Raw genomic sequence first — 15,103 nt, forward strand, 5'->3', positions numbered from 1 at the left:
AATCTGTAATAGTGATTCACAAGATATAGGTATGCGATAGCTTCTGAGATAGAAGAGAGTCTGTGAAGGGTTTTAGGAACATGTGCCCTCGTGAAGCGAGTACCGGTTCCTATCTGCAATCTGTAATAGTGATTCACAAGATATAGGTATGCGATAGCTTCTGAGATAGAAGAGAGTCTGTGAAGGGTTTTAGGAACATGTGCCCTCGTGAAGCGAGTACCGGTTCCTATCTGCAATATGAAATAGTAATGCACCAAATATAGGTATGCGATAGCTTCTGAGATAGAAGAGAGTTTTTGAAGGGTTTTAGGAACATGGGCCCTCGGGGAGCTAGAACCGGTTCCTATCTGCAATCTGCAATAATAACTCATGATCTCCGAACCTGCGATAACGTCTTAGACAGAAGAGAGTCTTCAGAGATTAGGAGCATAGGCCCTCATGGAGCGAGTACCGGATCCTATCTTTAATAGAATTCACAATGTTCACGTCTGCGATCACTTCCAGGCAGTAAGGAGTCTTCTGAGCATTCAGGGACGTAGGCCCTCGAGGAGCGAGTACCGGATCCCATCTTAGCAATCTGAAATCAAGAAGAGAGAACGGGGCCCCCGAGGAGTGGGTACCTCTTGGTAAGTTTGAGGAGGCAGAGCAGCAGAGAGAGAGTTATCCCCCCATCTTGCTAACTCGATTCATAGTTGCAAGCAAAGACCTTTTAAGTTGGAAGCGGATGACGTCACTACGGGGGGACGCCGTTGCTGGTACAAAATCTGGAGTGGACGCACACGCCCTTACGTCATCAGGATCTGCAGTGTCAGGCCAGCCCGGGGATCCGGGGAGAAGCCGCGAGGAGAAGCCGCGGCAACATCTGTCCGTCAGACCTGAAGGGAGTCGCCACAAAGTTAGAGAGGGTGAAGCGAGGATGAGAACAGGCATGAACGCAACACTAGCCCAGTGCTCTGGCTCCTCACGGGGCTCCTCCCCGTGGGCGTGGTCATCTCCACAGCACCCAAGGATCCACTAAAACACACGTAATAACAACACAGATCTTACTGCGATCCAGGGTCCACAACCACACCAGATTATAACAGATTGCTAACTCCATGGACCTGGTTCAGGTCTCAGTCCTGCAGGCCATTCCTGGCCTGGCCCAACGCATTGCTGAACAACAGAGACCTTAGAGACATCTACCAATGCCTTCAATCAGTTGAGTTCACAACTGAATACTTCTACCACGTCTGGTAAAGATACCTCATGGCAAGTGGTATCGAACTGCTGTACGTCTACCAGCCCCCACTGGAGATTCCCATTTGTGTAGGGGCTTTCTCAATCAATACTGTATGCACTTCTCTCTACAACTGTCTTACTTTCCTACTGCATTAGCCAAGACCACATACATCCTTTCACTCTTAAATGGAAGAGCACTGGCTTGGGCTTCACCTATATCGGAACGCAATGGTCCAATCTTCAGTGACTTGCCAGGTTTTCTTGCTCTCTTCAAGTCAGTCTTTGATGATCCAGCTCACAAGACTGTCACAGGATCCACTCTTTTACACCTTCAACAAGAGACTAAGCCCCTTCCGGACTATGTTATTGAATTTAAGACCCTATCTTCAGAGCTTCATTGGGACCTGGGGTGCTTACATGCAATTTTCCTAGAGGGTCTTCACTCCCATATCAAGGATGAATTGGCCGCATGTGATTTGCCTGATACTTTGGACTCACTCATTGACCTTGCTGGCAGAATTGATCATCGCCTGCGTGAGCTTTCATCCGAGGTAAAGAGTTCCAAGAAACACCCATCAGGGAGTATACGCTCACAACCCTCACCTGCTCCGCAGACTCCGGTTCCGCCTATCACTGAAGAAGATTAACCCATGCAATTAGGTTGCAGCTACCTCACTGCCAAAGAGAGATGCTACCAAAAGCGATTAGGTCTCTATGTACTGCAGACAACCTGGCCATGTGGTTCAATCATGCCCTATCTGTCCGGGAAACATGCAGACCTAGGATCCGCGGGAGGACTCTTCCTAGGTCTTACTTCACCAACTCCTCCACTGACTCTCCAAGTTTCAATTATTTCTGGGACTCTCAAATTTCAGACCCTAGCACTTGTTGATTCTGGTGCAGGTTGCAATTTTATTGTAAAAAGGCTGGTAGAACATCTTCGAATCCCTATTGTTCGTACATCTTCTCCGCTGCTCCTTTCCTCTATACACGCCGAACTTCTCGTCGACACAGCAAGAGTTTCAATATTGTTTTAAACATATACACAAGACTGCTGAAAATGTCATTCTGAGGGAAACACAATATAACTTCTTATATCAGTTACCTTTCCAAGATTGAGCTTGGAAGGGAATAATATGCTCTTTCACAAAATGTTTTACGTGTGCTCAAAATGTGTGAGATTATACACATGGCTTTTGGGAATGTACAAAGATTCAAGAATTCTGGGGGGAAGTGCAGCAATATTGTGCACAATTAACTTAAGATTTCTCTCCCATTAATGCCGAGAACTTGGCTCTTTGGCATTTACAGTGATGTCAACCCTACAGTAGATTTAAACAAAAGTCTTTTTCTTGATAAAGGGGGGGTGATAGCAAAGAAAACAATTTTATCTGTCTGGATCGAGAAAGAGAGGCCAAAGCTTGTTCATTGGGAATCAAGGATACTGAAACTGTTGACTTTTGAGTTTCTAACTGCAAAAACTCTTTTGCCCAAAACGTGTGAGAGAAGATTGGAAATTTTGCAGCAATTTGTAAGATCTCTTTCCCCATCAGTGAGGAATACCATCCTAACCCTGTCAAAGGTATTTTATTTATTTATTTATTTATTTATGTATTTATGTATTTATTTAAGGTTTTTATAAACCAGCATTAAGAACATAAGAACATAAGAAAATGCCATACTGGGTCAAACCAAGGGTCCATCAAGCCCAGCCTCCTGTTTCCAACAGTGGCCAATCCAGGCCATAAGAACCTGGCAAGTACCCAAAAACTAAGTCTATTCCATGTAACCATTGCTAATGGCAGTGGCTATTCTCTAAGGGGCGGATTTTAAGAGCCCTGCTCGCCTAAATCCGCCTAAATCCGGGCGGATTTAGGCGAGCAGGGCCCTGCGCGCCGGTGGGCCTATTTTACATAGGCCTACCGGCGCGCACAGAGCCCCGGGACTCGCGTAAGTCCCGGGGTTTTCTGAGGGGGCGTGTCGGGGGCGGGCCCGATCCGCGCGGCGTTCTCGGGCCCGGGGGCGTGGTTATGGCCCGGGGCAGTCCGGGGGCGTGGCCACGCCCTCCGGACCCGCCCCCAGGATGGGGTTTAGACAGGGCCGGGCGGGCGGGTGGGTTAGGTAGGGGAAGGCCTTTCCTCATAGGGGAGCTGTTCCATCCCATGTACTACATCCCTTGAGATTTCAACATTTCCAGAAAGAGTCTCAGCAGGGAAGCAGGATGGGGGACAAAGTCAGGTCCAGGCAGATGGTCAGAGACAGGTGGCAAGGTTCATAGTCAGTTTCAAGTCGGGGTCAAAACCAAGAAGGTCTGTCCGAAGGAATGAAGGGCTGGAGCAGGAATTGGAACACAGGAGCGGGAGCTGGAACAAGAATGCAGGAGCTGGAACTAGCAACGAAGCACACAGCTCAGCAGCTAGGAGACCTGTTCCCAAGGCTCTGAACATCTGAACATCGGCTCTGAACATCGGAGCCTGCCTTAAATAGTGGAGCCGGTTGACATCATCAGCAGTCTTGGAGAGACGCGCGGGCAAGCACCTAGGGCTGACAGGCCGGAAGAGAGGTGATGGCGGAGTCTCTCTGAGCAGCGGGAGGGGAGGCCTGGTCGGGCTCAGGGGTACTCTCTGCAGAGCTGGAAGGCCAAGGAAGCACAGGAGGTGCGCGGGCACGGAGATAAGCTGCCCGCCGCCACCAACATTTAACATTATTGATCACTAACTATGTTACCGAACCTTATGGCACTCTTGTAAATGTGCAAATCACAGTGTCATTAATTTTATGTGCCTTAATGTAAACCGTTGTGACGGTATCCTCCAAATGACGGTATAGAAAAGATTTAAAATAAATAAATAAATAAACAACAAGGTCGGACCTGATCCAGAATCCAAGCATCGGGGGTGAGTGAACCCGGCCACAGGGTCCACTCACCCCGACAAATAATTCAGACATCACATACCATCTAAATCACATAGAAACAGGAGCCTCTAATTCTATACAAATACAATACTTTACAAATACTTTACAAACCCCGACTCCACACGTGCGTCCACTCAAGGACAGCCCCGCTGGGACTTAAATCGGGGCTCTGATAGACACCGAGCGCCCCGTTGGACAGCACCAGAGTGCTGCTGGAACCTCCCACGACGGCCGATCATACTCTCCCTGTTCGCTTCTTCCACATTCCTCCCACGGCCAATAGTCCCCCTCTAGGTTACCATTGCAGCCAAGCATCTCTCAGCAAATCAACCAACAACATCCCAACTACTGCCCAGCTTTCTTCTGAACCACCCAGCCAGTCCACTTCTTTCAGGCTCAACAAGCCAGAATGTATCCAGCTTCCCCAATCCCTATTCTCCAACACTATACATCCTCTACAGGAAATTCCACTAGGCAAACCCTTACCCCCATCCTGATTGCACCGATCACACAACCTTCTAGGCATTACTCTATTCTCCTTAACTCTTTTCAATGCGCAATCCCTTACCAAGAAATCTCTGATCCTCAATGATTACCTTCTAGACGCCAAGCCAGACATATGTGATTGTATCATGAATGTATCATGTATCGCTCCATGGTGAGACCGCACCTTGAATACTGTGTACAATTCTGGTCACCGCATCTCAAAAAAGATATAATTGCGAATGAGAAGGTACAGAGAAGGGCTACCAAAATGATAAGGGGAATGGAACAACTCCCCTATGAGGAAAGACTAAATAGGTTAGGACTTTTCAGCTTGGAGAAGAGACGACTGAGGGGGGATATGATAGAGGTGTTTAAAATCATGAGAGGTCTAGAATGGGTAGATGTGAATCGGTTATTTACTCTTTCGGATAGTAGAAAGACTAGGGGGCACTCCATGAAGTTAGCATGGGGCACATTTAAAACTAATCGGAGAAAATTCTTTTTTACTCAATGCACAATTAAGCTCTGGAATTTGTTGCCAGAGGATGTGGTTAGTGCAGTTAGTGTAGCTGGGTTCAAAAAAGGTTTGGATAAGTCTTGCAAGAGAAGTCCATTAACTGCTATTAATCAAGTTTACTTAGGGAATAGCCACTGTTATTAATTGCATCAGTAGCATGGGATCTTCTTAGTGTTTGGGGTAATTGCCAGGTTGTTGTGGCCTGGTTTGGCCTCTGTTGGAAACAGGATGCTGGGCTTGATGGACCCTTGGTCTGATCCAACACGGCAATTTCTTATGTTCTTATGCAGGGGCCTCCTGCAGGTTGCAAAAAAAAAATCAAAAACAGATGCAGGCGCCTCCTGCGAGTCATAGACAAGGCTTGAACAAAGTTCAGAACTGGAAATATGATGCAAAGAATCCAGGAAACATCCGCCTGTTGCAGGAACACGCTCACACAGCTCATGCTCTTCACAACATGTTGCGAGCGTGGGGTGTGGTCGCTTGCTCGAGAGAGAGTGAGCCCTTGGATCACAGCACAAGCCCAGGGCAAAGCTACAATGTAAATAACGTGGGAGTCTAATGTATTCAGGCACGGACTGGACTTGGAACGTTGCTTGGCCTTGGAACATAGCTCTCAGGTATCCGCTGAACCTGCACATATGGAATGGGACACAACAATGCAATGCTGGTCTCCAGGGTAGCCCTCTGGCCGCTCTATAGCACTTTCAGACCTGCGGCTTGGAATGGCGAGTGCGACAGGACAGATGAAGGCTAAGGACAAGACATGGCATGACAGGACACGGACGAAAACACTTAAGACTTGGCACTTGGATGAGGCTCTGGAGATGAGAAATCATGCTCTGGAGACGAGGAACCTGGATGAAGGCTCTAGTTCAGGCTAGAGTTCAACTTCCACGGGCACTGCACTGCAGGGCGCCCTACACAGCCCGCCATGGGCTTGTTGCGGACCACGCTGTCCCACTGTGCGCCCTACACAACCTGCCACAGGTTGGTTGTGGACCACTCCGGAAATGAGACAGGCTCTGGACTGAGACTTGGATGAGGACTGGAGCCAGGATTCCCTTGGAACGAGGAACATGGCTTGGAGCAAGGAACATGGAGATCCGCTGGACAAGCTCCACGAGCCCTGGAACTAGGAACAGGACTAGGAACTCAAAACTTGACTTGGAACTTAACTTTGAACTCTAAAAACAAGGATGGACTCCGAGGATTTGATCCAGCGAAGACGGGCTTGGAGACAGGCCTTGTACCATGAAGAACCCTACACAAACCCCCATGGGCTGGTCGCAGACCACGTCACTATCACGCCTGGAGGAGGGATGAGACAGGATCTAGAAGGCTGACCTTGGAATAAAGACAAGAGCATCAGGAACTTGATTGAAGATTCAAAAGACTTGGATGAGGTGAGGACAAGGAACTGACAAGAGACCAGGTACATGGAACAGGTAACATGAAGGATCTTCCATGAAGAACAAGAAGACCAGGAACATGAAAAACATGGAGACCATGAACATCCAACGAAGAACAAGAAGACCATCAAGACAGGAGCATGACCATGGAAGACCTGCAGGAATGACGAAGCAGGTCATCATCAGAAAGGGCTGTGGGGCTTTTCCCGCGGCTGGCCCTTTAAATTGCACTCTCTACCTGCAGGTAGGTAGAGAGTGCATCAAGCTAGGTAGAGAATGCATTGTACAAATCAACTCTTCTTTTACCTTTCGTCACATCAAATGACAGAAAATCTTCACTGTTGTCTACTTTGCTGTTTGTAACTCTGACTGTTTATGTAAAACTGCCCCCAAAACCTACCCCACCCCCAAACCTCACTCCGAGTTAGCCCACCTGAAATCTGGCAGCCTTACACTAACCTTACTGCACCTGTAACCATTGTTCAGACAATGTTGAGATTACTTACCTGGTAATCTCCTTTTCCTTAGTGTATGCAGATGGACTCAAAACAAATGGGTATAGTGTGCTCGTGCTAGCAGTTGGAGACGGATCTGACGTCAGCACGGGTACATATACCCCCACAGGAAGTGAAGCAATTCAGTAATCTTCCTTGCAAAAGCTATTATGGATATATGTATACTGACCGATCGATTAATCAACAGGATTACCCTGACCAATTGATGGTAGCTGGAGACCGCCAGTGTTCTCAACCGGAGGGCGTCAACACCCGGCAGGGTGGAAGCCCTATTATAAGCAAAACATGGCTTACCGTGAGTCAGCGAATCCCCATGTATATCGGCAGCCGGGCGGGATGCTGAGTCCATCTGCATACACTAAGGAAAAGGAGATTACCAGGTAAGTAATCTCAACATTTCCTAGCGTGTAGCAGATGGACTCAAAACAAATGGGATGTACAAAAGCTACTCCCGGACTGGGCGGGAGGCTGCCCGAGGACCGTGTAGGATCGCCCTTGCAAATGCTGTCTCCTCCCTGGCCTGAACGTCCAGACGGTAGAATCTGGAGAAGGTATGGAGGGAGGACCACGTCGCCGCTTTACATATCTCTGCAGGCGACAGCAGCTTAGCTTCTGCCTAAGAGGCCGATTGTGCTCTGGTAGAATGAGCCTTGACCTGTAGAGGTGGTGGTTTTCCTGCCTCTACACAGGCTGCCTTGATAACTTCTTTAATCCAGCGGGCGATGGTCGGCCGTGAGTCCGCTTCCCCTTGCTTCTTCCCGCTGTGCAGGACGAACAGGTGGTCCGTCTTTCGTACTGCTTCTGACATTTCCAGGTATCTGGACAGCAGTCTGCCGATGTCGAGATGGCGTAGCATTCGACCTTCCTCCGACTTCTTCAAACCTTCCGTGGTAGGCAAGGATATGATTTGGTTGAGGTGAAAGTGGGAGACCACTTTGGGTAAAAGGAAGGAACTGTACGAAGATGGATAGCCTCTGGAGTGATTCTGAGAAATGGATCACGACAGGATAGTGCTTGTAGCTCTGAGATGCGGCGTGCTGAACATACAGCCAGCAAGAACACCATCTTCAAGGTTAACAAACAGAGAGACAGGCCTCGAAGGGGCCTGAAGGCTGATCCCGCTAGAAATTCCAATAATAGGTTAAGGTTCCACAAGGGCACTGGCCACTTCAGTGGCGGGCGAATGTGTTTAACTCCTTTCAGGAAGCGTGAAACGTCTGGGTGCTGGGCAATGGATTTGCCGTCACGTCTGGGACCATAGCAAGACAGCGCTGCTACCTGTACTTTGATGGAGCTGAGGGACAGACCCTTCTGAAGTCCATCTTGTAAGAAGTCCAAAATGATAGGAATCTTTGCGGTATGCGAATTGGTGCTGTGAGAATCGCACCAGGCTTCAAAAATTCTCCAGATCCTGATATATGTTAGTGATGTGGAGAACTTGCATGCTTGGAGGAGTGTACCTATCACCGGCTCTGAGTATCCTCTTTTCTTCAATCTAGCCCTCTCAATGGCCAGACCGTAAGAGAGAATTTGGAAACACGCTCAGCGAGCATGGGGTAGCTCCAAACTGCTTTGGAGACGGAAATTACTGAATTGCTTCACTTCCTGTGGGGGTATATGTACCCGTGCTGATGTCAGATCCATCTCCAACTGCTAGCACGAGCACACTATATCCATTTGTTTTGAGTCCATCTGCTACACACTAGGAAAATGTTATTGTTGATAAGAAAGACAAGTCTATGAGTGGCTCCATTAGAATCCATGGAGTTGGGATGGCAGCACAGTGACCATTTGTACAAGGCAGCAAAACATGTAGCACCGGCTTGGGCTGGGAGTTGAAAGGAGCAGGAGGAAACTACAGGGCAAGTGAAAAAGAAAAAAGTTCAGAGTGTAAAATTATTCACAAGGCCTCAGGAATAGTGTACTTTTGTTTGTGTTATTTGGATAATTCAGTTGACAATTAAAGCACCTAGTCTTCATCAGGGAAGAACCAAGCAATCTCCCCAAACTCCACCAACAGACCTCCTGCTACACCATACCTCTATTCTGGTATCCCTGGTATGTCTCCCACTCCTCCCATGTATATTGTAATCTCTAAGCGTCTGTCTGCCGGCTAAAGGAGAAATTTACTTTCTGCATAGAGAAGTAGTCACAATATAGTCCTGGGGGAATTCTGCGCTACTGCAGAGCCAAATTCTGTGTAGAAAATGGTAGAGGAGACCCGGAGAGCACCGTTTGCAGTGAAGATGAAGGCCCTGGCACGCCATTAGTGGCGAAGATGAAGGCCCTGGTGAGAATGAATGTGTGTAGCGAGGTGTGTGTGTGTGAGAGGGAAGGGGGTATGAAGGAGAGAAGGGGATGTGAGAGGGGGAGGGGTGTGGGTGTGGGGGAGGGAGAATGGAGGGGTGTGTGAGAGGGGGGTGAGGTGTGAGAGAGAGCAGGGGGGTGAGAGAGAGACCGGGGTTGTGTGTGAGAGAGACCAGGGAAGGTGAGAGCAGGGGAGTGTGAGAGAGAGCAAGGGGCGGTGCTTGAGTGTGGGTGCCAAAGAGTGGGAGCCTATATGAGGAGATTGTGAAGGAGTGTGTATGTGTGTGAGAGATTGGGAGCTGGTGTGTATGAAAAAGGGATCGTGTATATGTGAGGGTGCTAGTCTGTGTGAAGGGATTGTGTATGTGTGAGACAGAGCCTGTGTGAAGGGGTGGGTGAGAGAGAGTCATAGGTAGCCTGTGTGAGGGTGTATGCGTGAGAGAGAAAGGGTTTGTGTGGGTGTGTATGCAAGAGAGAGGGACCCCGTATGAGGGGACGTGTGAGTGTGAGAGAGTGAGGGAGCCTGTATGAGGGTGTGTGTATGTGTACTAGAGAGAGGGAGAATGCATGTGAGAGAGAGAGGGACAGAGGGAGCCTGTGTGAGGGGCAGTACTGAGAACGGGGTCAAACTCTGGGAGAGGTATTTATTTTATTTATTTATTTTAAGTTTTTCTATACCGGCATTCGCAATAGATATCGCATCATGTCGGTTTACAATTAACAAGTGGATAGGTAACAAACAAGGTAAAAAACTAACATTTATCTTAATAATAATAATAATAGTTGTAGTAATAATAATGATAAAAACATTAAACAAGAGAAGGTTAAGGTATGCAGTTACAATAAAACAAGGGAGTAATACAACTTGGAGCATAGAAAAGAAGCTGGGGATTAAATAGAGAGAACGTAAATGCCAGTCAATGTGCTTAAAGCATTAATGAATTGTCCTTGTGAGGTAGGGATATTAATTATGCGGTAGAGATATTAATTACCATGAATAAGGCAAAGTCTGAGCGCCTAGTTAATAATGGAATAGGATCAGTTTAGTTCAGGAAAGGCTTTCAGGAATAGCCACGTTTTGAGTCTTTTCCTGAATGTGGGCAGGCAGGGTTCCTGTCGCAAATCTGGTGGGATAGAGTTCCACAGTGTTGGTCCTGCAGTGGAGAAAGCCCTGTCTCTGGTGGTTATGTGCCTCATGGATTTGGAGTGTGGTACTTGTAGTGTTTCTCTATAGGACTCTCTAATTGGTCTGTTGGATGTAAATTTTTTGAGAGGAATTTGGAGGTTGAGCTGAGAATGTTGATGAATAGCTTTGAAAATAGTGGTTATGGACTTATATATGATTCTGTAGTGAATTGGCAGCCAGTGCAGGTCTTTGAGGATTGGTGATATATGGTCTCTTCTCCGTGTGTTAGTTAATATTCTCGCAGCCGTGTTTTGAACCATCTGAAGGGGTTTCGTGTGAGATGAAGGGAGACCTAATAGCAAAGAGTTGCAGTAATCTAGTTTAGAAAATACTATTGATTGCAGAATGGTTCTGTAGTCATGAAAGTGGAAGAGAGGTAATAGCATGGAAGGGGTTGAGCCTAGAGGTGGAGGGGAGAGATACTGGCAGGTGGAGGAGTTGGGGCCTGACAGGGCAAAGTGGCCAAGGGAGTAGGGAGAGAGAGTAGAAGGGCCACTCTTACAGTGAATTTCTAGGGGAATTCTGCTCTAAATATTTAAAATTCTGCATCTTTAAGTAATAACATTTTTAGAAGATAAGAACATAAGAAAATGCCATACTGGGTCAGACCAAGGGTCCATCAAGCCCAGCATCCTGTTTCCAACAGTGGCCAATCCAGGCCATAAGAACCTGGCAAGTACCCAAAAACTAAGTCTATTCCATGTAACCATTGCTAATGGCAGTGGCTATTCTCTAAGTGAACTTAATAGCAGGTAATGGACTTCTCCTCCAAGAACTTATCCAATCCATTTTTAAACACAGCTATACTAACTGCACGAACCACATTCTCTGGCAACAAATTCCAGAGTTTAATTGTGCGTTGAGTAAAAAAGAACTTTCTCCAATTAGTTTTAAATGTGCCACATGCTAACTTCATGGAGTGCCCCCTAGTCTTTCTACTATCCGAAAGAGTAAATAACCGATTCACATCTACCCGTTCTAGACCTCTCATGATTTTAAACACCTCTATCATATCCCCCTTCAGCCGTCTCTTCTCCAAGCTGAAAAGTCCTAACCTCTTTAGTCTTTCCTCATAGGGGAGTTGTTCCATTCCCCTTATCATTTTGGTAGCCCTTCTCTGTACCTTCTCCAACGCAATTATATCTTTTTTGAGATGCGGCGACCAGAATTGTACACAGTATTCAAGATGCGGTCTCACCATGGAGCGATACAGAGGCATTATGACATTTTCCGTTTTATTCATCATTCCTTTTCTAATAATTCCCAACATTCTGTTTGCTTTTTTGACTGCCGCAGCACACTGCACCGACGATTTCAATGTGTTATCCACTATGACACCTAGATCTCTTTCTTGGGTTGTAGCACCTAATATGGAACCCAACATTGTGTAATTATAGCATGGGTTATTTTTCCCTATATGCATCACCTTGCACTTATCCACATTAAATTTCATCTGCCATTTGGATGCCCAATTTTCCAGTCTCACAAGGTCTTCCTGCAATTTATCACAATCTGCTTGTGATTTAACTACTCTGAACAATTTTGTGTCATCTGCAAATTTGATTATCTCACTCGTCGTATTTCTTTCCAGATCATTTATAAATATATTGAACAGTAAGGGTCCCAATACAGATCCCTGAGGCACTCCACTGTCCACTCCCTTCCACTGAGAAAATTGTCCATTTAATCCTACTCTCTGTTTCCTGTCTTTTAGCCAATTTGCAATCCACGAAAGGACATTGCCACCTATCCCATGACTTTTTACTTTTCCTAGAAGCCTCTCATGAGGAACTTTGTCAAACGCCTTCTGAAAATCCAAGTATACTATATCTACCGGTTCACCTTTATCCACATGTTAATTAACTTCTGTATTATTTTAAAATGTAATTACTAAAGACTGACTTGTAAATTGTGTTATTTTGACCAATATAAAATAGGCAAAATTTTGCAGAATTTTAAGATTTTGTATGCAGAATTTTAAGATCTTGTGCGCAGAATTTTACATTTTTTTGCACAGAACTCCCCCAGGAGGCAGAATAACTAACACCAGAAAACAGTTAGTTAAAGTTTAATAAAGAAGCATTGTATCCGTTTGAGTATTGTAGGCTGTGCCAGACTTGAAATGTCCTTGCCCTGCAGATCAGGTAACTACAGCCCACTTTGTCACACTCATGTACCTTTGAAGTAATTTGGTGCAATGGTAACTGAATCACATCCTGCAGGAATCCAGCTCCTTGCGCATTACTTATTTCTGAAGGCAGCAGTCTGGACAGCTGTGTGGCATGAGTTTGTCATCACGCTGGATTTTTATCTGCTTGCTTACTCTGTTTAGTTTTTGTGATCGGGGTAAGTTGAAACTATAATAAATTGCAATTGTTTTCCTCTTTTCCTTCCCTCCCTTCACACCTCTCTCTCTCTCTTTCTCTCTCACCAGCTCTTCTTCATTCTCTTCTCGTTGTCTTCTCTCACTGTGATTTCTTACTTCTCTCCATCTCCTATTTCACCTTTTCTTTCTCCACTCTTTTCTCTCCTCCCATGCTTTCTTCTCTGTGCCTCTACTCTTTTATAATTTTTATTTAGCGTTTTCTCTGATACCTTGGGCAGGATTGATGCATTTCCTCTCACTCACCTCGCACCTTTCCCTCCTTTTGTTGCCTTCTCACTTTCTTCTCTCTTTTGGCATTTTTTTAGCTTGTTCCTATTTGCCCTCCACTCTTCTCTCTCTTCCTCTTCTCCTGTCTCCCACCTTCTTCTTTCTCTCATTTCTCTCCTCTCTATTCTCCTTTTTTGTTCACTCCTTCACAGAACTCTTCCAGTAACTAGAAATGAAGGGGTGATATTGAACAAATGGGGATCGTGTTTCAGATGTCATAATGGGGGATCATTTAGGATTCAGAGGTCACTGGATGGTTGCTGTGGTTCAGTATTAGAACATAGGCTTAGGGGGTTCATTCAAAGGCCAGAGTCCTGGACTTCAGGAAAATTAACTTTGATAAGATGGGGGAGTATCTCAAGTCATTAACTGGACAGGATAAGCTAAGGGAAGTAGAAGAACAGTGCCAAATCTTAAGGGAGATATAAGGGTAGCAAACCCTAATTGTATTTATTTATTTATTTGTTTGTTTGTTTGTTTTTATATACCGAAGTTTAGCTAGGGCCTTCACTCCGGTTTACATTTGAAACAACGAAAACATTACAGTGAACTAATAGAACCAATTTTAGGAAAGCAAATAAAGGGTAAGAGAAAAGTAATCATTCTGTGGTTTTGTAAAGAAGTGGCTGAAAAGGTCTGATCATTTCTTCATTCTCTTTGGTGGTTCCTTTGTTTTTTGTTCTGTTAGCATGGGCTTGGGTACAGGACAATACTGAGGGACTGCAGGTGGCACTCTTGTATATATGGCATTGCCCAAAGGTTTTGCTCTCTGCCTCCATCTGCTGGTAGGGATACACAACCCACTTCTCTGGACTGATCTGTGGTATTACAGGATCGAAAATTAGCAGGTTAGAACCAATTTTCATATAATACTCAAGGTGCAGTCTCACCATGGAGCAATACTAAGGCATTAAGATATTCTCTGTTTTGTTCTCCATTACTTTCCTAATGATGCCTAGCATCCTATTTGCTTTCTTAGCTGTTGCCGCATACAGAGCAAAGGATTTCAACATAGATCCTGTAGATTTATTTATTTATTTAACAGCTTTTTTTATACCGACATTAAAATACACATCTTGGTTAACATATTAACAAAAAGGAGGAAATTACAATAACCGGGGGGGGGGGGGGGGGGGGGGGGGGCGGGGTAACTGGATAACTGATAGACTAGTAAGTAGAAAATAGGGAGGAAGCAAACTTAACAGAAAGGAACCAGTAACCAGTGAAAAATTAAAATATGGGAGGCGAGATTGCAACTCTCCAGCATTGTTACAATAATTAGGGGATTCAGCGTGTTACTGTGGAAAAAGGAGGGGGAAACAGATGGTTTTATAATAGGTATAAAAAGGTGGGGGGAAGTTGTAAGGAAGTAAAAAGATATTAATCCGGGAAAGCCTGGTGGAAAAGCCATGTCTTCAGCATTTTTCGGAACTTGTAAGGACATGGCTCAAGGCGTAGATTGAGAGGGAGGGAATTCCAATGAGTGGGACCAGCAATCGACAGAGCACGATCTCTTGTGGCTGTAATGTAGATGAGGCCTGGATTCTTTTCTTGAGTGGTGACTCCTAATGTGGGCTCTTGCATTAACCATTTTAAAGAAAAATCAGAAATGGCTCACAGGTTACAGTGCTACATGGTGCACCACGTGTTCTGCTAATGAAATAACCATCCCAGGTGGGGTGATGGAAGATGAGGGCCTCTATTCTGATGCCTCTTTCAGCTGCCACCACTGAAGCAATGGCTCTAAAGGAACATCTGGGAGCAAATTGCCCAGATAGGTTGCTATGGTACTCCCCCAAACCTTACCCTCTTACCTTTTATTCAACTTTGTATGGCCCCTCCACCTGGCTTGAGCCCCGGTGCCTGAGGATGCCTGGCCCAGGGATGTTA

This window comes from Rhinatrema bivittatum, chromosome 16 (genome assembly GCF_901001135.1).
Source record: "Rhinatrema bivittatum chromosome 16, aRhiBiv1.1, whole genome shotgun sequence".
NCBI lineage: Eukaryota > Metazoa > Chordata > Amphibia > Gymnophiona > Rhinatrematidae > Rhinatrema > Rhinatrema bivittatum.